Consider the following 25,760-nt stretch of genomic DNA (forward strand, 5'->3'; position numbering starts at 1 on the left):
AATGTATTAGATGGTTTGTGTATATCAGATTACTGTTTACTTTATCATTGAAATCATAACCACAAAAGACAGCTGGTAATACAATTTGCTTTATAATAAAATGAAACTCATATGTTGCACATTTCCAGTTTTGGTGTTGCCGATTTCCCACTTGAACTCATTTTAAGATGACCCAAATCGCGTTTTGCTCTCATTTTGCGTTTTGGGGACCCCCTCGTCTTTGTGGCAGATGTGTACCCACACGACAGCCTGAATGTCATTGTGAAGCCCCGCCCCTGCGTTGCCTTAAAGCCACGCTTGATGGAATCCGCCAAAGAGTTGCAGAAGGGTAACTATCAACGGGAAACATATTCTACTGAGGGGTTCTGAGGGACATCTAATAGCCAACAAGCATGAAGCCCAAGTTATAAACAGACATTATGTCACTGGGAACGAGACAGACACAAAGACATGTTAGGGTTTGAAATGTACTTAATTAAAGAAAATAAATGCCTATTCTAGCCCTGTTGCTAACGGTGGTGGTTCCCTATGCTGTGAAAATAATAGGAGGTACTCGTCAGGATTTCTGAAAGAAACAATCGTCCGCTGTCTGAAACCTACTCTATCCCATGACCTGCCCTACCACTAACAATAATAAAGCACAAATCGGCCTGCAGAAGTGTTCTTCGCCACTCTTGGCTCGGGATGGATGGATGGCGCTTGACCGGCCACCCCTTTTAGAGTTCCAATTCTTTTCCTCTTTTCGAGTCTCAGTCTCTGATGATATTTCAAAATAAAAACTCTCTGCTTCTCAGGTATTAAAAAAAAAGAAAAATTCCTGTTCCCCTCAGCGAGCTGGGACACAGTTCCCAAATCAAACAACTTCTGAATTCTATTGACACTCTGTTAGAGTTGAACACCGAAACCCTTCAACTGAATTCTCATAAGGTCACAACTTTCTCTACCTGAAGAAGCTTTTCCTGTAAGGAATCATTACTGTTATTCTCCCCAAATTTCCTGTTCTTCTTAGCCTTGTGTGGGCTACTGGCCGTATTCTTATTATATTAGTTTCATCCTGGGTCCCCCAGCTTTTCTTATGTTGCTAGGCCACGTTGGCCGTTTTTGAGTTGCAATGTTTTATTGCGTCTTTCATAGCACACCTGTCATTTTCACGGTTTCTTGGAGCTTCACATTTGCAAGAGGTGGGGGTACGGTACTAAACCAGGAGCAAGGGCAGCAGGGCAAAGTTGCTTTGTGGCAATGGCGATGTGGGTAGATCTGAAAAGATGTTTCTCGCTGATGTGTACATTTCAGGTATTTTGTGGGTTGTATGAAGCACGCTCCAGTTGCTAATGTAATTGTTTCTGTGGCTGTCGGTGGTGTCAGTCAGAGTTGTTTTTATAATCGTGGAGAGTTGTAATGGTCTATCTGTGGTGGATTAGTGTGGTGTTTAGGGAATTATTTTTATTGTGTCTTCAGTGGTGTATGATCCAATGTGTAATTTGTGTTTCATTGCTGGAGGTGTTATTCGACATGTTGTCAGTTAGGGTGGGAGGTAGAATGTTTTTTAGATGGTTATTGTTACCATACCTTTCCCAACAAAGCACCCAAACCAACTTTTTTAACTTTGGAAAACTCACAGTTGGTTGCGTTTGTTTATATCCATGCAAAAACATTCTTTCTACAGGTTATATGCCTTGTTATTCCATACTATGCAATTTTAGGCTAAGTGATGCTAAGTCAGTTGGCACTATGCCATGGCACAAATTCAGGGCCCACATTGTCGAGTCAGTTGGCCGCTAGTTCCCTTCTGACTTCCCACTGATACATCAAATACAATTCATTACTAGCATCATTCAGTTTTGGATATATACCAAGAATAAGCATCTAGCAAAGCGAACCAGAGACTGAATCACAGTCACACGTATCATTTGTGGAATGTGAACATTTCGGTAGTACACCCCCCTCCACTTTGGTTCTATGAACATTTCTTGTTTCTCTTATTATCCTTTCCATTAGACCTTATTGCGTTGTAATGGAAGTCAGTAGGTTGTAATGAGGCAACGGTTGTTCCTGTTGGACTCTTGAGCATGCATGTAAGATACGAGAGGAACCTGAGGGCGCCCTCACTTCTTTTTCCCCAGCATCCTTTGATCAGGCGGCCAGGGAAAGGCCATCGCTTTTAGATCCCGACCCTGGGGTGAATATGCAAGGGAGGATAACCTGGGTGGAGGGAACTTGGTGAGTGGAGAGAGTGTGTCCTTGGGTGAGACATGGTAACCCCCATGGAATCAGTGAAAATGACCGAAATTAAATGACCGAATGCGTGATTTGTCCGAAAAATTCTGAACGGCCGAATAGTTCGACCAGATCACGCATTCAGTGGTGGGGACTGCAGGGGTGTCACCTGCACCCTTGCTCACTATATTGTGATCAGGGTTTGCAGGGGTGTCCCCCGCAGCCGATCCCAAAAAAGCACCCAAAAAAAAAGAGAAAAAAAGGAGGGCTGCAGCGGTGTCCCCTGCACCCTTGCTCACTATATTATATTGTGAGCAGGGGTTGCAGGGGTGTCTCCCACAGCCAACCACCCACCCACCCCCAAAAAAAAGAAAAAAAAGAAAAGGATCCTGCAGCGCCAGTTTCCGATCACGGTAGTGAAAGGGAACAGGCGTCGCAGGGACACAAGGTAAATAGTGGTGTGGGGGGTGTGGTGGGGATGTGTGTGTGTGGTGTGGGTGGTGGAGGGTGCAAGTTGTACATTTCCAGGGGAGAAAAGACCGAAGATTATTTCAGAAAAATAACCTTCGGTCTTTTCTCCCTCGAACATTTAGATTGCAGATTTCAACCCTGATCCTCCCCCATTCCCTTTTCACAATGAACCTTCTGTCCCAACAGCCTTTCTAGGTTACTGCAAACGTTTCCCCTTGTCTTCCTTTCAAAATGTCCTTCAGAAATATCATTATTATACTGGCACGAGGAAGAGATCAACTAGGTGCACACATCCTCATTTGGGCGGGATAAACGCACATCAGCCTCCTCTTGTGAATACAAAAAAATATCATCCGAGTACCAAGACGAGAAGGACACAACCGGGAGTTATGCACACTTCCATTCATTTAAACCTCCCTAAACATCACTTTTGTACTGAGACGAGGAAGAGGGTTTTGGAGGAGTTCAGTTGTAATGCCCAGGCATGTCTAGTTAATAGATTTCACCATGGTCAGGCAATTAAAGCTAACACCTGCAGTCATTTAACAAGTCCCAGGTGAATAAGAATGGTGACCGCCCAGCGCAGAAAGAGACAGACGGCCTGGAGAGAAGGACATGGCTTGTAAAAGTAGAGCGGCTGCAGAGGAACAGGCTGGAGAAAAGCCATAGAGAGCAGGAGTGAGGGATAGACGCCGGGGCCAAGGCTGGGCGTGACAGAGTCGAGGCTACTGCTATCATCCCTGGTGGTTGCCCACAGCACTAGCTATGAGGCACTGAAGCCTCCCAATCGCCACAGGTCCCAAGAGAGCGGGAGGTGCTCTCAGTAGCTTTCGCTGGGGAAGAGCAGAGCTACGCACTACAGAGTACCAGAATGACAAGCGCTGCTCGCTTTGGCTCCTGCGAAAGGAAGGCAGAGCGAATCAAATCCATGAAGCTAAGCAGAGAAGCCTGAAGGAGCTGCCGCACACCACCGGTGAATGCAAAAAAAGGAACTCTCATTCCGGAGCGCTGCAGGGACTGGGAACAAGCGTGTATGAATGGCGAACAAGCTGAGAACTGTTATAAATACTATGGAAGGCCAAAGCAAGTATATTTGAATACCGAAACAAGCTGCAAGCTATTACAAAGCACTTTGCAAAGTTGAAACAAGTAATATTGAATAACAATGTGACAGAGATATTGAGAGAATATTTGAATACTGTATAGAACAAAAACAAGGGATGAGCAGTTATAAATGAAATAAAAACAAGGTGGTACTAATGGGGGTGGCGTGGCTAACCACCATCTAAAGTGGACGTGTTTCTCTGTGGCTCCTGAAGATCCGAGAAAGATAAGCTGAAAAAAGATGTGTTCAAACCAAAAATAAAAGCACAAGTGTATGGAACAGAGGCTCTAAAAAGAAATTGATTTTGTATTTTCAAGCCCTCTATGTTCGAGCACCTAGTCCTTTATGCGCTCCAGTTTTGAAGCACATGCCCTTGGACACCAGCATTTGTTTTAACAGAAGCTATATACTATTTTATATCACTAAATTAAGCTCCTCTAGAGCACCCGAGCCTGATGGGCTTACCAACGGTATGCTTAAAACCCATCCTGAACTCTGGGCCGATATATAAAAATCGATTATAGTACCCATTTTCAAGAAGGGTAATCGTGAGCTCCCTCAGAGCTACTGACCGCTCTCCTAGATACCCCAGGGAAACGTTTTGCTCGCCTGATTTTACGCGATTTCAATTGCTGGATGACAGAACAATAATTGCACGACAAGTTCCAGATGGGTTTTGTAGCAGGTCTAGGTACAGCCATTAATGTGATGATTATAACTGCTATCAATATGTATGGTAAACAAATGAATCAGCCAATATGCATGGATTTTGTGAATTTCAAGAGTGCTTGTGTCCCAAGAATTGTTAATGGGTAAATTGGCAAAAGCGGCTTGCCCCACCCATGTTTACACTCTAATTTCCCTTTTACATTCCAACACCTCTGTTCAGATTTGTCTATCTGTCCTTGGGGAGCCCCCTAACTTTGCCATATTCAGAAAAGATAGAGACACCTCTAAAGGAGGCGGCATAGCCTTCATATGTAAAGATAACCTTATCATCAAAGAGATAGTATTTCCATGCTATCAGCAGAACTACTCTCCCTAAAACTAGAACTCTCCCCTTCACGTACAATTACAGTACACCTTATCTATAGACCTCCAGGTCCACTAGGTACCTTCGAAGAAGACTTAGCTACCCTCTTAAACACCAACGCCAAACAAAGAACCCAAATCATCCTACTAGGTGATTTCAACTTAGGTTACAACGACCCAAAAGACACCAATGCATCCTCTATAGCTAACACCACCACAGAAGCAGGCCTCACCATTCGAAATAACGGCCCCACGCATTGCAAAGGCCGCACATTGGACTGGGTCGCAGAAATTAATTGTGCATCCACCATAACGGCAATTGAACCTTGCATCTGGACGGACCACTATCTGATCTCATTGACCATCTCTGCTCTTCCCCAACATAAAGCCACTAAATCATACGCTCCTCCTACCCTCACACGCTGCAAAAAAATATAACTCTACCCAACCTCATCCCACTGATTCACCCTATCACCAACCTTTCTAGCCTGATCACTGACCCCAATGACCTAGTTGACCTATACAACACCACAATCAACCTTGCGATAGATGCCATTGCGCCACTCAAGCTTACCAAATCTAAACCCCCGGCCCATCTTAACACTGGTTCACCCCAACGCTAAAAGCCCTACGCAAGGAGAAACGACACACAGAAGCCTGCTGCAGAAAAAATCCTTCTCCCGATAATAAAAACCTCCTTACCACCCTCACCAAGAGCTACAAAGAACAAATCATCCAGGCTAAAAAAAGAGACCTTCAATGACAGAATCAAAAAAGCTAACTCCACCGTAAGGAAATCTTCTCCATTTTAAGAGAATTAGAATCTCCCATTGCTGCCATAGACCTGTGCGTCAAAGACAAAATCTGGTGTACAAACATCCAAAATGCCCTATGCAACAAAATCACAATGCTACAGAATAAAATAGCAGCTAAAAAATCCTCCCTCCACAACATTGCCCTCTCAACGCAAAAAAACATCCTCCAGGAACTTGCAACTAACCAGGTCAAACCTCCCAACCAATTCAGCTTTAGAGCCATCTCCATTCAGGAAACTAAGAATATCATCACATCCCTCAAACCCTCTCGATGCCTTGGTGACACTTGCCCAGCCCCTATCATCAAAGAGGCTGTGCATGAACTAGCCCCCTTTGTCACTACATTTATCAACGCATCATTCTAATCATGCTCTATACCCACTAACCTCAAAGATGCTTGGATACTACCCCTCCAAAAAAAGCCAACTTGGACCCAAGCATCCCAACTAACTACAGGCCCATAACTACTGTCCTGTTCCTCCTTAAGATCCTAGATAACGCGGCATATCTACAGATCCAATCCTACCTAGAGCTCAACAATCTACTAGGGATTAGACAATCAGGCTTCAGACCGAGACATGGAACTGAAACGGCCCTCCTTGATCTCAAGAACCAACTTGATGAGCGTAAAGACAGAGGTGACATCTCCAATCTCCTTCTTCTAGACCTATCTGCCGCCTTCGATCTGGTTGATCATAAGGTTCTATGCAACCACCTTCAATCCGCAGCCAACTTCTCCACACAAGCTGCAGCGTGGATAACCTCTTTTCTGGACAAGAGAACTATAAGAGTCTTCTCACCCACCTCAGCAGCAGATCCAGTCCCCATCACCTGCGGAATCCCCCAAGGGTTGTGTGTTTCCCCTACTTTGTACAATATTTTTTCAAAGCCCCACTTTGATATATTGGACAAACTAGGGGTCTCATACACCAACTATGCGGACGATACGCAGATCCTTATCCCAATCCAAGGCGACCATGACAATGACACTACCCTCATAAATAAAGTCTACCAAATTATCCAAACGTGGATGGCCTCACATGACCTATGTCTTAACGACGATAAAACCGAATAACTGATCATCGGCTCCACGAACAAACTTAAACTGTCCCATCTCTACAACTTCATCACGATCGATGGCATCAAAATCAAGGTAGCTAAAGAAGTCAAAACTTTAGGATTTTACTTAGATTCGGCCCTCACTCTTGATAAAAAAAAGTAAATGCCACTGCAAAAGCCACCAGTTATACATGCAAACTCATTCACGCCTGCAAACCCTTCCTATCTATAGTTAGCTGTACTACCATAACGAGAGCCCTCATCCTCTCCAAACTAGACTACTGTAATGCACTGTATTTCGGCACTAGTAAACACAATATTAACAAACTCCGAACCTTGCAGAACAATGCCCTCAGAACAGTATTAGGCATCCCCAAAGGGCAACACATCTCAGACCAGAGAAGAGCCGCCAACTGTCTTGCCATTAATGACCGTATCAAGTTCAAAACTCTCAACATTACACATAACTGTATGAATAACAAGGCACCTGCCTACCTCACCGATAAATTCACCAAGCATACCTCTGAACGGCCTATTAGAAGAGCCCAGGCAAACAGCATCAAAATCCCCAATTTTAAATTGAAAAGAACGGGAGGTTCTAGCTTCCCTCTACTAGCTGCTCACCTTTGGAATTCCATCCCAGACTCACTCAGAGCTATCCCTTCCTTTCACGTATTCAAAGCCAATGCTAAACGTTGGCTCCACACTAATGACTGTTAACTTCAACCTGTATGTACCTGAACACTATGTATATTGAATGTAAATACTCTGTATGAGTAACTTCTTTTCCTTCCTTTCACGGAAAACTATGCTACAATGTAATATAATATATGATCTACATGTCCTCTGTTAACATAAGTACTGTATAATAACTATGTACCTGTAACTAAATAACGTGCATGCGCCCAGTTGCTTAACGGCCTGGTGCTCTCTATAAATAAATAAACAATACAATACAATACAATACAATACTTGATGGAAAATTATCTGCACCCATTCCTACTTACAGAGGCCTTAAATGAGGCTGCATTCTAGCCTCTGCGCTTTTTTAGTTTCTTCATCTCAGATCTGAACATAATAAATCTTAGCAAGGTGATGTCTGATCCCCCTAAAAGTGGCACTTGTGCCATTCCTTGGATTCTCTACGCTGATGATTCAGTGCTTCTCTCAAAAACTCCCAACGGTTTACAAAAAATGATTAAAGCACTCCAGGACTAAACTGATACTAATCACCTTACCATCAATATGTCCAAAACCAAGATTATTATCTGTGCTACTCCTCATCACATTAAGCATTTGCTGATTCAACTGGCAATTGCACAGCTCCAGTTTAGACGTGGTGATGGAGTATAGATATTTGGGGCTTAACACCAACAACCACCCCTCTGATTTGCCCACCGTTTGGAATTTAGAAAGAAAATACAAACATCTGTTGCTCAGGCACGTATAATACATAGCAAATAGTGTGAATCTTATGAGGGTGCATGAGATTGTGTATAGTGATCATGCTCCAATTGAAATTAAACTGATACGCAAATGTGGGTTACATTCAACTGACAGTTCTCTCCAACCAATTGAAACTCATCGATCGAAGATTTCTATTAGATGAAACCCTACCTTATGTGCTAAACTGGGGAATCAGCTACAGATGAATCTTGATGACTTAAATGGAGAGGCTTTAATGAAAGGGATTAGAAAGTGTGATAAAGAAAAGATCTTAAATAGAACTATTAAGGGAACATTGGAGGAGTTTATTAAAAGGCAAAATTCACTGCCCCAATTTAATAAGCATGCTCCTAATTCTGACATTGGTCTTCTCAAACGAATTAAGAACAGGGAAATTAGAAACTTTCTAAGAAAGAGGCTACCAAATTCAATGCACGAAAAGGAAAAGAGGGCCATTCTGCAAAGATATAAAAATAACATCAAGATGATTAAGATAACTGCACATATCAACGAAAATCAAGCAATTGTGAGAGCAATTTGCAAAAATGATTCAAGAAGTATATGGGAAGCACTGCGTGCAGTGCCCACAAATTATAAAAATCAGCCCACGAACATAATTCCAGATGTGGTATGGGAGGACTTTATTCGAGGAAAATACTCCCTCCCACCATTATTTTGAAACCAGTTCTATACTCCAGAGTATCGAACAGGGTCCTGCCAATTTCAATGGACAAAGGGTGATATCGTTTGGGCCATTAATAAGTTAACAAACTCAAAGGCATCTGGCCCTGACAGCATTCCATCATTTGTTTATAAAATGGACCCGTGGTTGTGGGCAGATATTTTGTTGATCAAATACAACCTGATCTTCAAAATTGAAAAGATCCCACCATCATGGGTTATCTCAATTATTGTACCTATATTAAAAAAGGTGACCCAAACAACCCTGCGAATTATAGGCCTATTTCTTTGATTGATACTTCAGCTAAAATATTTGCGATACTCCTTTTACATGAACTAGAACAACATATAAAAAATAATCATCGATACTCTAAATATCAAACATGTTTTAGAAGAGGCATGGGTACTCTCTTAAATGCTACAATCTTATCTCAAATATTGGCTGAAACAAAAATCAAAGGAGCATGCCCTATTTCTATGGCATACATGGATTTATCCAATGCATTCGACACAGTGATACGTAGCATTTTGTGGGAAAAATTAGCAAAATTTGGAATACCAAAAAATCTGATTTAGTGGATGATTCAGCTACATACAAATACATCGCATAGGGTCAGACTTACAGCAGAAGGTGCAATGACCCAACTTATTCGAACTGAAGTGGGTTTGAAACAAGGCTGCAATTTGGTAGCCACCTTATTCAATTTATACATTGCTGACATTGAACAAATCTGGGAGGGAGCAAGAGTATTTCCAATACGACTTGTAAGTTTGAGGTTGCATTTTCTTGCTTTTGCTGATGACATAATCCTATTTGATTTGAATCCGGCTGGCCTTCAGTTAAAAATGCAATTATTCGAAAATTGGGCCCACCAGCATAATTTGCAAACCAACATTAATAAAACTACAATGATGTTTTTTTTTTTTAAACAACTTTATTTATGTTTTGGTTACAGCATAACAGATATGATCTACATTATGGGACAACTCCCGTCGATAGCAATGTGCAAGAAAAATGTTCAACAAACTCCCTCTTCCGTGGCTTCACTTGTGCTCCCTTCCATGTTTATGGCGCCCCGATTGTCCGGAGATCCCTCACTGTTCTGGGATCCCAGACAGTTTGTTACCATGCGAGGTTGGAAAGTCAGTGCTGGGAATCTGCCATGATATAATGCTGGTAAAAAATTGAAGCGTTACACATGGCAACTTAATAATATTTTCTTATCTCCTCAAGTTCAAACCACATATCTTGGGTATGTCATCAGCAACTTATCCTCAAGTAGATTATGGTGTGAAAGGATGAATCTGAAAGCTAGACCTTTGCTTAGTCAAATGAAGCTGATATTTAAGAAATATTGCAGTTTTTCCCTGTGTCCACTGCTTGAGTTTTTGACACTCAAAGTGGAGCCTATCATTTTGTATAGCTTGGATATGTGTATTCATGTTATGAGTGCTTATTTGGATGTACTCCAGGGAAGACTTTTGAAATCCACACTGTAAATCTCTATGTCTATTCCAAACTGCATTATACGCCATGAGCTTGGTCTAGTGGCACTATCATGTAGAAAGAAATGGCAAAACCTGTCTATGCAAAAATGCTGGAACCGCCCATGGACTCCCATTATCAAAAAAAAAATAAAAACGTCATTTCAAATGAGAAATCTAATGTTTTATGGAAGTTTCACATTAACATGAGCAACTTAATCAAAGCACTTGGAGTCCTACAGGAAGATCTGTGCTTGAAGCCTGCTTATGTTAAAAACAAAACTATTTGAGCAAGATTGGATATGTACGTTGGATGCTATTCCTGTCTATGCAACATACAGGGAATATGGCAAATATATAAAGAAAAGAGATATTACTGGTACATATATTGCACTGTTCCACTGTAAATTCGTGAGGAGTCAATATTTTAGGTTTAAATTTAACCAATGTCCTACAAGAGAAAGGTCTAAAACACTGGAGAAGTGAATCTGATAACATTTGTGAATCTAAATGTCGTTTTCCTCATTGCTTGGAAGAAGTTGAAACTTTAAAACACCTTGTTTTGGAATGTCGACATTTCAAAGATGCAAGATCTAACATCTTCATCAAATTTGTAAACTTGGAGTCTATTGACTCAGTTGATTTTATGTGGGATAGAATGAGGAATGGGAGATATAGGCCTCTAAATTATCAATTGGACAGATTGTTGAAAATTATTGAAAGTGAACTCAATTTGTACAAGGATATATAATTTGGATTTTGGAAAATATGTTTTAGTGTTTTAATTGAAATATGTGAATGTTGAACAATATATTTTGTTTTTAATGAAAAAAATTGTATGTTGTTAAGGTTTAATGTAAACCAAACACAATAATAAATAAAAAAATGAATAATAATTCATCGCCAGTATGGAAAATGTACTCATTCTTCATTGATGATACAAGCAGAAGGTTGTTCCAACATTGGTTTATGGTGCAGAAACGAGGGTGGAAAGAAATGGCCTTCTGGTCACATCTAGAAGGCCTTTTTTGGAAACAGGTGCTCTGCTTACATGCAAGTCAACCAATGTGCATTGTCAGATATGAATTGGGACTTTTATCTCTTGGCATTTCCTATGTCTGGAAGTTGTGCATTTTACTGAGAAAATGCTTGTTGGCTGATGACCCCAAATCTCTGCTGTTTAGCTTAGCATCCTATGTCAAATGTGTCAAGGATCATTTTATGTGCTCATGGAAGCAACATCTAACTGAGGTTCTAGAGGCTGCAGTCATCTCAACTGAGCTTCTGGTGTAAAACCCTGATGCTGCTCAAATTAAACTTTGGTGTTATGACTGGCTATGAACCTGACAAGAGTGCATGACACATCAGCACTTTGCTCGTGGTGATTATAGACTTAAGAGCTTCTCAGAACCAGAACCCCATCTTATTCCTTTCCCTTGCTGGGTATATAGTAATCTGTTTTTACGTTTTTGTTTAAATTTGTGGCTGACAAGAGAAGTGTTGCATTGTCGCAAACCTATTAATGGTGAGAATCAGTCATGTCGATTCTGCGGGAACCCCCAAGAATCTGAAACCTCAAAATATCTCTTAGTAATATGCCCAATGTTATCCAAAACACGCAATGAATTTCTTCATATCTACTTCCTGGAATATGTCAATCTAACACCTAAAGATATGTGGGTTGAAATTCTAAATGATAAACGTGTTAGCGTTAGTATCGCAGCAATGACATTTCTCCTATTGCTACGCTTGGGCTAGTATCACTTTCTTTGGTTTATGCACAGTACATGTGACTGAATATTTTAATATAATACACAGTTTTAAATATGTCTTGATTCTGATTCATCCTTTCTATGTCCATGAATTTTAACTCTCTTCTGAGACGTTAAACTTGTTGACAGTTTTTAAGAATTGCTGAATTTTTATAACAATCATACTTTTTCAATAAGCTCATCACGCAACTGCTTTATTAACTAATGTATGGTGACTTAAGTACATTTGGATTCTTCGTCTTTTTTTCTAGTTTATGATACAAGGAACAAATCATATATGAATCTACTTTTCGTCATTGATCAAAATTAGCATTTGGTTCTTTTTGTATTTGATTTTTTGTAATTGCACTTTATGATCTTTTGAACCTGTTAACATACCTGTTTCCATCTTTGATTTTATATTGAAAGGTTGTACTTTTCAACCATATCAATACATAAAAAAAAATTTAAAAAAAGATATGAAACGAGAAACTAAGTATTGGCCAAATGTCAATGAACACAAGGAACTACAGGTTAAAAGAGAAATCCTTTGTTGGCACAAACCAGAAGAATACAGAAAGCATAAGAAAGCATAAGAAAGTGCATAGGGATATCGATTGCATGACCTGTAATGGGTGGACCGTGTGGTCCGACAACTGCACCTAGACTGAGTGACCCCTACTTGGAAAGAGCCAAGGAAAGCAAATGTAAATTAACTTCTGCTTTAGTAACAGTGGTTGAAGTGAGTTATAAATGAAGAAACAGAGAAATCTATGTGAACTATTGAAAAGCCTAAATGACCAAGAAGGGTTGGAATTGGATGATCAAAGATATGAACTGATATTGGTTTTGGACAAATTGAACTCTTGTGGAAGGGAACCCAAAGATTTTAACTAGAGAAAGGCTTCATGATGCCTCCCCACTCCCCAGATAGGACTGGAAAAGTTCTGTTGCAGAAACTGGAGACAAGATCTTTTATACCCACATGACTGCATAAACTGGTTAGGTCCAGTACGCACAAAAAGAATTGCTCAGAGAGCACGAATGGCGACTGTTAGGGAGAATTCTCTTCTAAGGCTGATTTCCCTTACCTATAGAGTCCCCCAGCAGCTTTGCTGGATTTGAAGGGTTTATTCTTTTCTCCTGCTAAAAGTGAGATCCTTTTTTCCCACTCATAAACAGATTGCTAGTGTGTGTTTTAGGCTATCTTGTGTGCTTATGGTCTATGGGGTTTTTCCCACCCTCATAGGAATCATCTTTTTGACATATGTGGTACACAGCACCCTCCGTGCCGTACCAAAGGGGTGTCGTAGCGACCCCCAAACATAGACTCCATACCCTGGGACTGACTACTGTCTCCCACGGCATGTAAAGTCCCCATTGACTTTACTAGTCAATAATTATGAACTAAACCAGTACAACCCATCTTACTATGGAAGTACTGGAAAGGGTTAATAGTTTTTCCATAATGTTCATTTTCAAGGGGGTACTGTACAGTCCCTCTCTCAAAAGTTTCTGGCTGGTGGCAGTGGTTACTACTGTAAATATTCGACCGCGAATATTTCCCTATGGGATTTTCCCATTGTTCGAGCTACCACTTTTACTGACAGCAAGTTTATTTTTATATTAACTTTACTCCGGTAGGTTTTTATTGCCAGAACTTTAATAATATTTCTTTCTCGTGTCTTTCTCTATAATCCTAACCCAGGTTGGGGATCCTTTGTTCGTCCTTTTGGCTGGCTTCTGCACAGAAGCCCTCCTCTCGGCGCCACTGAGTCTGGGGTAGACAGGGTGTGTGGGAGGGGAATAGGCACCCTGGACAGGGTTGGCTACGCAACCCAAGTCGCACTCTGCCCTGATAGGCTGGGGGGTTCTCCCGCCAGGAGAGCCACCCCACTGTGTGAGTGACAGCTAGAATGTATGAATGGGGGTCTTGCTGCATAAAAGCAGGGTTCTGAGGACTGGAGGACAAGACGTCGCCACTGGAACTAAGAAACCGAAGAGGAGAGAAGTTGAAGACATCTGCAACGACTGAACCACCGGTGAAGCCCTGCTGCAGATCCTCACCAGTTTTCTCCAACGACTTGAGAAGATCTTCCTCTGCAAGAGTCTTCTTCCCTTGAGCTGGTGGGGCCAACCAGTTCGCCAATCGACTTCCAGGACCTGCCTTGGTCGAATCGCCAATGCCCTGCACTCAGAGACCGGATAGCCAGGCACCCGTCCACCCGGACCGCGATTTAAAGGAGCGTACCTTTTAGTCGTTTTGGTAGCACCGTGACTGGTTTCATCCCTCGGCAGTGCAGTAACTCAAACCTTCCTCCACGACGAGAGCTTCTCTTCCTCTGCTGGATCTCCAGAACTGCACGAACTACCGCCACCGCAGGAGCCTCTTCTACTTTAAATGTACATTGTTCCGCCAGGCCAACCGTTTCGTTGGGTATCGCTAGAGGTGTTTTAAATCCTTTACTTACCTACTGGGTTGGCCGCCCCTATCATCTAACATTGTCTTTCACCTTCTGCAACCGCCTTTTCGAATTGTTAAACAAAGACTTGACTGCAGCTACTAGAACATTTTGCACCTAGGCACTTTGCCTTGTGCCATGGACACTGGCACAGGCCTATTGACTCTGGCTAAATCTGTTACAACTGCCTTCTCTATATTGCTTCTCACCTAGAAATGTGTTGGTGCACCTAACTCTTATAACCCATTCCCTTCACCTTTTTAAACTTGTGAAGTGCCATTTTGCTCGATTTTCACCTCAGTATTGCATATGCTAAAGTACTGCCTTGCCTAACTTGTTCACAATCTACTTGGGAAGTGTTGCTGGTGTGTTAAAGAGTCTAAACCTGTATAACTTGTCCTTTCCCTCCCTTCTGAGAAATTGTTAGAGTGCCATTTCTGCTTGGTTTTCACTGTGCCGTTTTGCTCAGTTTTCACTCTTGCGCAAACTTGTCTACAATTTAATTAGGGAGTTGTGTATACTTTTCTTGACTGATTTAACTTGCTTTAATAATAGTGATTTGTGTGTGAACATCAGAGTGTATAAAATAAATATATATATTCTATTTAATACCAATCTTTGATCAGTGTTTCCTTATTCCATAGTACCGAGGCCCTAATGTGTAAACCCTGAATACTGCTCATCTCCCTCTTGAGATAGGTCTGACTGCTTAGCCACAGCTACCAACTAAATCTTTGTGGTACAGACTGATACCAAAGGGGATTTATTGCATATACCTGTAGTCTTAATCTTCTGTAGTGCTCCCTAAGGGAACTGCGCAGGATTCTGCCTAACAGCGACAGGATGTGAGGGGTGGTATACCCCCCTCGGCGGGATTCTTGTCTTGCAAGTCTATAATAAAGCTGTCTCTGTCATCACCTGAAATTGATTTGTTAGCCTGGTTTCTCAAACAATTCTGGTCATGTGGACTTGGACCGGACATGAACCAACGAAGCACAGGCAACATGTGGGCCGCTTCCTCCTGAACTAATCTGTAGCCCATAAACAGTATTAAAGAGTACTAGCTCAAAACTATGGGTGTGCCGGGGAGGCTGAGTGCAGGTGGTGTGCATGTGTAGCTTCTCCGGGGAGTCGAGAGTTTTCAAAATGGCAAAACATGACAGACATTTTTAGGGTTATGCGAATACTGATTTGGGATTCTGGTGCAGCTATTTCGGTGTGGTAATTGTTGTAACCTGGTTAATCGGTATGGTACTTTTCAGGTATATTTATTCTGGTCTGGTAATGGTCTAACGACCGTCTGGTAAACTGTTCTGGTATAAGAATAATAAAATGCATGAAACGGAAACAGTATAGATGGTTAGCCCATTCTAAATATGGTCAGATGCTGCGAGTACAAAGTGAGTGTCAATCGCTTTCAGGCCCCCAGCAAAGTGTCTGGTTTGCAAACCCTTTCCCTCCCAGTATCGCAGAGAAAGTGGAGTCACAGCATGGGTGGCATAGCCACGAATGGGTGTTTCAATTAGTGGTGCTAAAGTGGTGCGAAAGTGAGGGACAATGATGGACACGGATCAGTCAAAGCAGGCCCCTTTATTTATTAAGTACAGTAGTGCCAAATGTGAGTAGATCACGGCCTGGCACCATTTAACATGGGAGAACAGACACACATAACTCGCGCTTGAAGGAGCCTTCCACTTGGACCGGCTGTCCACTTTAAAGTGAACTTTAGACTCAAAGAAGGGACAAATAGGTGCAGGACAGTGGGGCGCTTATGCTGCCCTGTTTGAGGAGGCTTCTGGGAGACAAAATACATCCAAAATAAGGGGACTGAACCATTCTAAGGAAAAATGATAGGGCCAAATAAAACTTTGAGGAAATCGGGTTGTAGTACAAAATAGATTTCACAGCTAATATGTTTGCAGATTATAGATGACAAGCAGGACAAAGAAACCACAGAGGACTTAATAGACTTAAACCAGTTGTAAGTGGTTTCAACCCAGCACTCCACCTAAGTCAATGCCTGGCGTGAGATGCCCAGCTGGAACCCTTAATTATATATTTTTATGTCTAAAGTTCTTTTATTTTTGAATGATGTACCCTTATATCACGCCCCTCTCTTTGAATCACCCCCGGTCTCATTGAACCAAGAAGTAGGTTGTTTTGCAAAGTTAAAAGATTTATTTTATGAATTGAACAATATATATATCACACTTTTATGAATTTGAACAATATCTAGATATCACACTATGAATATTTATAATGATCAGCAATGGGTAATATTACAATCAACAACCTCTTTAATCAATAGGAGTATGGATGAGAAGAATAATGTGGCATAGAATAAAACTTTGTGTAGGTTCAATGAAATGCAATGGTAGGAAATAAATGCAGCACAGAAATAAAACTTGATATGAATTCAATCAAATGCAATGTAATCACTCTTTCCCCCTTTTACTACTCAATTCCCCCTAATATGCAATATAGAGATGGAAGGAGAGAAAACAGGTTTCAGGAATAAACACTCTTAAATGCAGTTTCAATCCCAATTCCCCCAGCAAGCTTAGAGAGAAACAGGAATTATTTTAAACAGGTCAAGTGCTTTTGAATGGGAAAAACACTGAAAATGTATTTAATTCTTGAAATGTGATTCAAAACTAGTGGGAGCCGCTTCGAATAGCTTCAGGTAAACACTAGCAATGATGGTTGAATGACTGATAGATAGGAAACTGAATTCAGAGGTTGAATACAAAAAATAGTTATTTTACATGTGTTGAAATTGAGCCAAATGCAGATTCTATTACAGACAAACTATAAGGAATGCGATATTAGGTTTGTTTGTAAGCTGGGGATGTTAGCTTCAATCTGACATTCAAAGTTAGTTTCTAGCATGTACGGTTCAAAAGTTACAGTGGAGGTCGATTTTTCTCAAAAAGAGTCAAGATTTTCAAATGAAAGATGCGCTTTTGAATTACCAACAAGGATTTCTTAACGCTAAGGGAGGCTATGAAGATGCAAGATACCCAACGGACAGCCACCAGTACAGCAACGCCTCTGCTCTGACTTTTGCCCGCCAAGACACTTGTCTTTCTTCAGCAATATATTGGCGCAAAGATTAATTTATCACTACAATTAACAAAGGACTATATGGATGAGGGAAATATTCAGAAAAACATGAAAGAGATTCTACAATGCAGTTCTGGATATGCTGGAATGGGTTGGATGGGATTACTTAAGGCTAAGAGATTGGCTATGGACAATTCTATGCTAAATACTCACAACTATGGTTTTGGAATAGGCCCGCCAGGATCTGGTCTAAGGTTTTGGACTGGAATCAGCTCAACACCGGACAGGATTCAGGGCACCTAGTTCTGCTCTCAGCACGGCACTCTGTCTCTGCACGGCCTCTGGTTCTGGATCTGATGGGTTGGTTCTGGGTTACAGCTCTGCTCTACTGGTTTGGATCTCTGGGTTCTAGCAAGAGTTCTTGGCAAGAAGCAGAAAAACAGCACAGCCCGGCTGTTGAATTTGTTGTGCTCCTTGGAAGATTGGGGTTAAAATCAGGTTGCAAGATTTTAAAGGCCAGCTGAGAAGAGTTCAGCTTTGGATTTGGGCCTTCTGCTTTCAGGGTTCTGGAGTCTTGATCTGGGTCCTCCTGCAGAGCGCTTCACCAGTAAATCAGTTGATGGGTGAATGTGTGTGTGTCTCTAGGTCCTCAACAGTCCCTATTTATGTATTTCCCAAAGGGAAATAGTCCCATCTTCTTAAGAGTTCCGGTTCACAAATGACAGTTTTTCGCGCTTTTGGTTGTTTACCCAGTGTCAGATCTGTACAAATGTTTCCACATACATGTGCATAACATCTGGGCATAATCCTGTAGATTTTCATATTCCTAGCATTATCACAATTACTACAATATTAACATTTTTTGTGGTTCAGTCTCTGAACATCGCACAAATTCCAGAGTAATTTCTACTTGTGAGCAACATTTTCATTTTAACAACCTATAAATTCCAGATTTTTACCAGTTTGGCACAGTTTTCTATGAGCCTTTTTCTCAAAAGTATATTTTCTTCAGTTCCAGATACACATTTCAGTCTAGACCCACCTCCAAGTTTTGGCTGAGCCAAGAGCAACCTGAGCCTCTTCCTGCCAGCAGCTGGTTTCTGTTGACGGCCAAATTTGCATTTCCTTTCATTCAAGGGAGTATTTTGTTTCCTGTCAGAGCAACAGGCCAAAGTCCTCCTTTCACAACTCCCTGCCAGTTCCTTAGCAGAGAGCAGGGGGGGAGATTCCTTTATTTGGGAGAAGCTGTGGAATGTCTTTGAAGCCCAGTGTGGCTGGCTTTAACTCACTTTTAAAACATTGTTTAAAATAGTCTTTTTCTAAAATACAATTTACATTTTTAACAAATATAGCCACAAATCTCTTAATTCTAGCCTTTTTTAACACATAGAGATTGAATTGTATCCACTTATATTGCTTTTGATAGGAAGTCTCTTCTTTTCCATACTTTGATTTTAATGTACAGGTTTAAATAGACAGGTTAAGTAAATGCCAGCTTCTGACACAGGCGAGCGGCGGTACTGCGCCCATTTCTGACATATTTTTCCCATGCAAGCACCTTTGAATGTGGATTTTCTTCTGATGAAATGTCTCCTGCTGATATTGTGCTTAGGTGGATTCCTTAAATAAAGTGATGTTTAACACCTAACAAGGATGTTGGATTTTTTCTGCTGTTTGAGAATCATTATTTTGCAAATTTAACAGCCAAGGAAAAACGGATTTTTAAAGCAGTTCTGCGTTTCCCTTGCAATGCAGCACTGCTTTTTCAAGTAGTTTCATTTTTACTCTGTGGGCAGCCAAATGATAGGTTTTGGCAGTGGTCTCCTGTGTACCACTGACATTGGCAAAATGGATTGGCGGCCTATTTTTCAGGTTTTCCTGTGCACTTTTCTAAGATTTTTGGAGCATAGATCTTTTTGGCGGCCGTCCTGTTGTTTTTGATGAAATCAGCGTGCAGTGATGTTGCAGGGCATAGACTAGTGGGTTAGAACATCCCACACAATGTACATACACCAGCTCTTCTTAGAGGTTTGGGGGTGGCTATTCTGACCATCCCTGCCCCAATCACCTCTGGTACCAGTGGCCTGCCAACCCATAGCAAGCACTCGTAAACCTTTGTCCCCAGCTTCAGGAGGGGCCACAGGCCTTAGTTTCGCATAAATATTGGTTGCCTCCCCTTTCAATACATCACTGACTTGAGGTGGCACAAATTATGGATGGGACAGTATAACATTTCTGGTGCCTCTTAGGCAGGATCCTGAGGCGACAGTAGGTATTGCTGATAACATTCTGTTCATGACGGTTCATGTCCTATGGACTCCGGGTGACTTGAGAAACCTGACTAAAGATGTCCCCCGATCCGAGAAGAGCCTCAGTGTTTCAGGGAGCTCCAAAAGGTTATCCAATGTTAATCCTGCATGGACTGACATGAATCTGCTCATGATGATCATTATGCATCCGAAGGTTAGTCACAGACTAACTCTGCAGGCCCAATGGCCAGCAGTAGATGCTGTGATAGGAGACCCATTAGAGCAAGAATAGAATAGAATCAGAACATCTATCCCTAGGAAGGCCAACTGGGGGAAGATAAGCAATTCGACGCAGAATAAGGGGGAATCCCCAGCCGATCACTTAGACCAACGGACGATTGTATTCACTCAGCCATTACAAAACTGAATGCGATGGGCCAAGTGGCAATAGCTAACTCTTTCACCTCCAGCCTCCAACACAAACTCCAAGCTCAGTTAAAGACGATTTGTATAGCAAAATAAAATTGTATCTCAGCTGGTGATGGTGGCGAATCAATGTGTAGCATGCCAAGAACAGAAAAAAGAATATTGAAAACATGGCACAACAGTTGCAGACTTTAGAAGGCCAGGGACCCCCAATGGGAAGGAGTGAATTCAAGTGTGGCTTTGGAGGAAGAAGAAGGAAGAAGGGAAGAGGAGCACCAGCAGAGAACCAAGAGGTCAGTGTGGGGAGTATCCAGATCCTATGGCCTGTAATTATTGCAAACAGGTGGGTGACTGGGAAAACTAATGCCCATACAGACCCCAATATAATAATCCTCCTTCCCCCTCCTAGAAAGGGCACCTTTCCTAACCATAATGCATGCACCTAAATTCACCCCTGAGTAAGATACCCCACATCCCATTACAAGAGCAATACTGAGATAGCCTAAGGGAAGACCTGACTTTGTACCCCATGATAACTGTAGGCCATGATGGACCATACATACAATGTGAAGTTGATGGGCAAGCCATTTCTTGTTTAGTGGATACTGGAGCCAGTTGGTAAGCCATTATGTCTGACTGCTTCCTGGACAGTACCTTATCCGCAGAGACAGAAGAAGCAGAAATTACCTTTCCACTCTTCTAGTTCACAAATGCACCAACTACAACTGCTCTAGTGTGTAGTGGTATTGTCAGAGTGATCATGCAAGCCCCTGAAGATGGCTAGGCAGGACTTGCTTCCTACTTTGACCACACATTGGGAGAACCCAATACAAAAAGATTTTTTCCATTCTTCGTCCCCACTCCTACCATCATGGATACTCCCCTGTTTGTGGTGTGCATCTTTTCAATATTGAGGTATTGTCAGGACTGAAAGCATCTTCTGTGATCAATATGTCATATGATCTTAGCGGGTCAAAGGGCACATGATATCATGCCCTGTGATGTCATCATTATTCAAATTATCATTTTGAAACTTGGAAAATCCTACTGCTTTTTGTCCATAAAGTCTTGCCAGGTATGCTACATTTCCAGGATCAAGTTAGGCACTTAAGAAATTAAGGCTAGGCTTTGGACGAATGTCTTCATGTGAGTGGGTGCAACTAAAAAGGAGACACATCTACACAAAGCAGTGGGAGGAAGTAGGAAGGAGGAATAAAGTATATTCAGTGTCAGTTCTGCTGGGTCTGAAATGAGGTGCAGACACAAAGTTGTAATGTTTTAAACATCAGATATCTTTATTAAAATAAAGGGGTTGGATTTCTGTTACGTTCCTAAAGAGTTCCCTGCCTGGTAAACTAAAACAAAAGATCAGTCTGTGTCTCGCCGCCAAAATTATGCAAACTATCCTTGTTTCGAAAACATACCTGGCCCTCACACTAAAATGAACTAAAGGTGCAAGGTATATGTTTCTGATTCTGGTTTAGCAAAAAGTGTATAGAAATCAAATATGAAAATTCAACAAACAATCCTTGTATCCACTGGGTTTCCTTACCCTGGATTATTTCAGGTAGGATATTGAAAGTGCTCTTTTCAAACAATGAATCTTTAAGAGTCACTGAAATGTCTCTTTCACAAAACATTTTCCTAAGGATAGCAAAAAGTGTCATTTCCAAACAATGATTCCTCAGAAGTAGTAGAAATGTCGTTCCTACACAACACTGGTTAGAAGATGGCAAAATATGTCTCTTTTAATTAATTTTATTTTTTATTTATTTTATTGTGTTTGGTTGATATTCGTATACCTTTATAATCAACACAACAATAAAACATTCCAAACTAATTAAAACAGTTTTGAAGTAGTTAAAATAATAGTTAATGATTGAATGCTGTAAAGATGGTATGTCTGCCTAGATTCCTGTATCCCTTTCAGATGCTCCCGATCCGAATGCCGGAATCCTTTTTTGGTGAGGTTAAACGGGCAATCCTACGGTTCCTGTGGCAGGGGAAGAAAGCCAGGATAGCGTATGAGATCTTAACGTTACCCAAAGATATGGGTGGTGTGGGCCTACCAAATCTCATTAAGTATTATGAGGCAGTACAGTTAAGAATTCTGGTCACCCATCTGAGAAAGCAGAAAGGGCTCCAATGAATAGACTTAGATAATTCCCGCCTGGCCCCGGCCACTGTTGCAGAATGGTTATGGGTACCGAGGTATGGGATACATTACTCACCGTGATCGTATTTCTGCTGCTTGTATCTGCTTAGATTCACATGCTGTGCATAGGCCGACATCTAGTGGAAGCTGCGGAGTATTACAGTTTGTTTTTCGAAACTCGAAAATGGGCGTCGACACAGGGCGTGCCAGTAATACTATCCCTAGTGTGACGTCCACTGTACCCAAGATCCCTCACGCGTCTAGGATCCTCAGATTGTATTTTTTCCGCCATACTGGTCGGAAGCATTTTGCAGAGTCACCTGGCCTTAGCCATACTTTTGATAAAATATTGATTAATTGACATCCTTCCCCATCCCAACGTCGAACTTCGACACTCGATGCCGGCTGAAGAAGAAATCGACCGTCGGCTGCTGCATGACGGATTTGGGCCTCGGAAGGCCTCTGGCCTCGGCCCTGCAAGTAGGGAGATTGGGGGGTTGGACATACTCTACACTCTTGGTATATAAGTACACCTTATACATTTCCTACACTTAACAGCCCGCTGCCTCAAGGTGCGTATGGAGGGTACCCCTTTTCAATTCTGCCCCAAGTGCAATCGCAAATACCCTTGGGTCGACAGGCATGCCACGTGCAATCTCTTCTTGCCGAGGGACCACCCCGAAGCGAACTGCAGAGCGTGTAGTAGGTTTAAACCTAAGACACTTAAGGACCGTTCGACGAAGCGTTGGGCCCACCACACCAGGCAGGCGGCCATGGCAGCGGAGGGCGCCTTCAGCGATGGCAGCGACGGCGTGCTTTCGGACGGCGAGGGCATTACGGTGTCGAAAGACAGCCGAGCGCAGGTCCCCGACCTCGGAAGGTCGTCCGACAGGGCAGCTATGGGGAAGACCCCCGGCGACACAGGCGCTTCACACACCACCCACACTAAACACACGAAGTCCAACCGAGACTCGTCAACGTTGAGTGCTCGGAAAGAGGCACAAACAGAACGGTCCGAATCGGTGTCCTCTGGGCGTTCGAGATCGCCGCATGACTCCAGGCAATCATCCACTCTTGCCAAGAGTGACTCGCTCCCTAGGCTAACAGAAGTTTGATCGTCGGAAGACGAAGACGACTTCCACCCCCAAGCCGCACTCCAGGAGTCGGAGCCCGCAGACAAGATTAGCGCGGCCCCACGTTCGAAGGACAGGGACTCTACCACACGGAGCCACAAAGGGACAGGGAAAACACTTTTCCACTCACGGGGAGGGGGGAAAACAGCAGAAGAAGCAGCCTCTGCACTCTTCCACACCTGTGAAACACTCCACTCCTCCTAAACAGGCAGACAAGACCAGGTCTGCTGATATTTCAAAAAGCAGCAAATCTACTGAAGATAAATCTCCAAAAGCTTTCTGAGAGAGTCCTTCCCAGTTCCAAAAAATGGTCCAGTGATGACATAGATAGGGTCATGTCAAGGATGTCTTCTTTGGCTGACTTTTACGATAAAAATCCAGATCATTTCCTTTCATATGATCCACAAGGGGCTACACCCTCAGGCTCTAATGATCCTATCCCCCCCCCCCGAGTAAGAAGCCCCGGTTTGAGAGACCGATGAGGTCTACAGATCCCTTCGAGGTACAACCATACTCACGGCCATACTCACTGTATCAAGGGGAGACTTCCTTTGGTGAGGACCAAGATTTTGGCATGGTAGAAGAGCAAACCGGGACGGGCTACTATGGGGACGATGAGGACCAAGAAAAGGAAGACCCTGAAACCTACAGAGTAGATTCCCCGGTAGAAAAGGAAGCCCCGGTTACCGACTCCCCTGTCAATAACCAACCCCTCCTGAACGAGGTTCTCGCACCTGCAGCAGAAAATTTCCATATTGACACCCACGGTGTCCAGGAGGAGAGGGACTTCGCAGAGGAGTTAGTGGGAGAAAGGAGGCCTGTTGCCCAGACCATCCCTACCCTCAAGTCTATTCAGCGAAGAATAGACCCGTCCCTGGTGACCCAAACCTCACCAGAGCAGTCAATCTGAGTTTCGAAAAACAAACTAAAAAAATGCAGCTTCCACTAGATGTCGGCCTATGCACAGCATGTGATCTAAGCAGATTCCACAAGCCTCAGAAAAATTGATACGAAGAATAAGAAATCACCCGATACTGGGGATCATATGGGATATATGGAGAGAAGGGACCGACATGCGGGGGATAACTTCATGGCCATCCCCCTTGAGTCACATCTGGGCACCGGGGGTCAGAGAAGACATCCCCAATCACGAAAAGATTCCAGCCCTGGTTTGAAGATGGACTGGAAAGGGTGGCTCAACTATGGAGGGAGGACACTTTTGTAACAATCAAAGAATTGGAAGAGGCACCCTGGTTGTGCCCCCTCCAGGTCTTTACCTTCCTACAGCTCAAGGGAATCTTTATGAGGGACAAATGGAGGGAGAGGGTCCAGAGGGACAGTACCCCCTTTGAACAATTATTAAATACCAGAACCGAGTCAAAGGGCCTGATCTCCGCAATGTATAGAGTGCTGATTGATGCTGGGAAGGGGTCAACAATGAATCTGAAGCGTAGGTGGGAAAGTGACTTCAGGGATGAGATTGACCCAGCCCTGTGGGCGAAAATGTGTAGGGGGGCCTCACAAGTCTCGATAGCAAGCCAGTATAAGTTACACGCTATTAAACTGTTACATAGATGGCAGTACGATCCACATAGATTGTCACAAATGTTCCAGTCAACGAGCCCTCTGTGCTGGTGTGAATGTGGTGAGAGTGCAAATTACTGGCATATGTGGTGGGGATGGCCCCGGATTAGGATCTTTTGGGATGAGGTCTTGGGATGGACCAGGGAACTGGCCGGGATCCAGCACACTGCAGACCCCCTCCTAATACTGTTCGGGTTTGAAGAGAGCGAGAAGGAATGCAGGAGAATGACGGGTCTGACAGCACCAGTGTTATTAGCGCACAGGCCGCCCGTGTGATGCAGTGGAAAGCAAGCCAGGTGCCAGGAAAGAAAGAGTGGATACATGTGGCCACAAATATCTGTAAAATGGAAAGAACCATTGTAGCCCTTCATGGGAAATCCACTCAATATGAGTTATTATGGGGACATTTTGTGGAGAGATACATGCCTGGTATTTAAGAATCCCTACCAGAAAGGGAGCATTGAATCAGACCGGAGTGCACTCCCCTAAGCTTTGTGTGACTATTGAAAATTGGAAAATCGTCTTGCCTGAGGAGATCAATGTCAGTGTTTGACCTGGGTCTCAAAGAGGCGGCCATATTCATTGTCGAATGACAAGGGAAAAGACTGTGCACAGACCACAAACAG

The 25,760-nt window shown here is 42.7% G+C and overlaps 1 protein-coding gene across 1 annotated transcript in view; it reads right to left on the reverse strand.

Annotated features, from left to right (window-relative positions):
* The window catches only part of PLEKHH2 (pleckstrin homology, MyTH4 and FERM domain containing H2), a 1,974,292-nt gene that overhangs the window by 1,060,593 nt on the left and 887,939 nt on the right, over positions 1–25,760 (reverse strand). The gene's annotated exons all lie outside the window — the stretch shown is intronic.

The sequence above is a fragment of the Ambystoma mexicanum genome, chromosome 4q (assembly GCF_040938575.1).
Source record: "Ambystoma mexicanum isolate Mex_15411 chromosome 4q, UKY_AmexF1_1, whole genome shotgun sequence".
Classification (NCBI taxonomy): Eukaryota; Metazoa; Chordata; class Amphibia; order Caudata; family Ambystomatidae; genus Ambystoma; species Ambystoma mexicanum.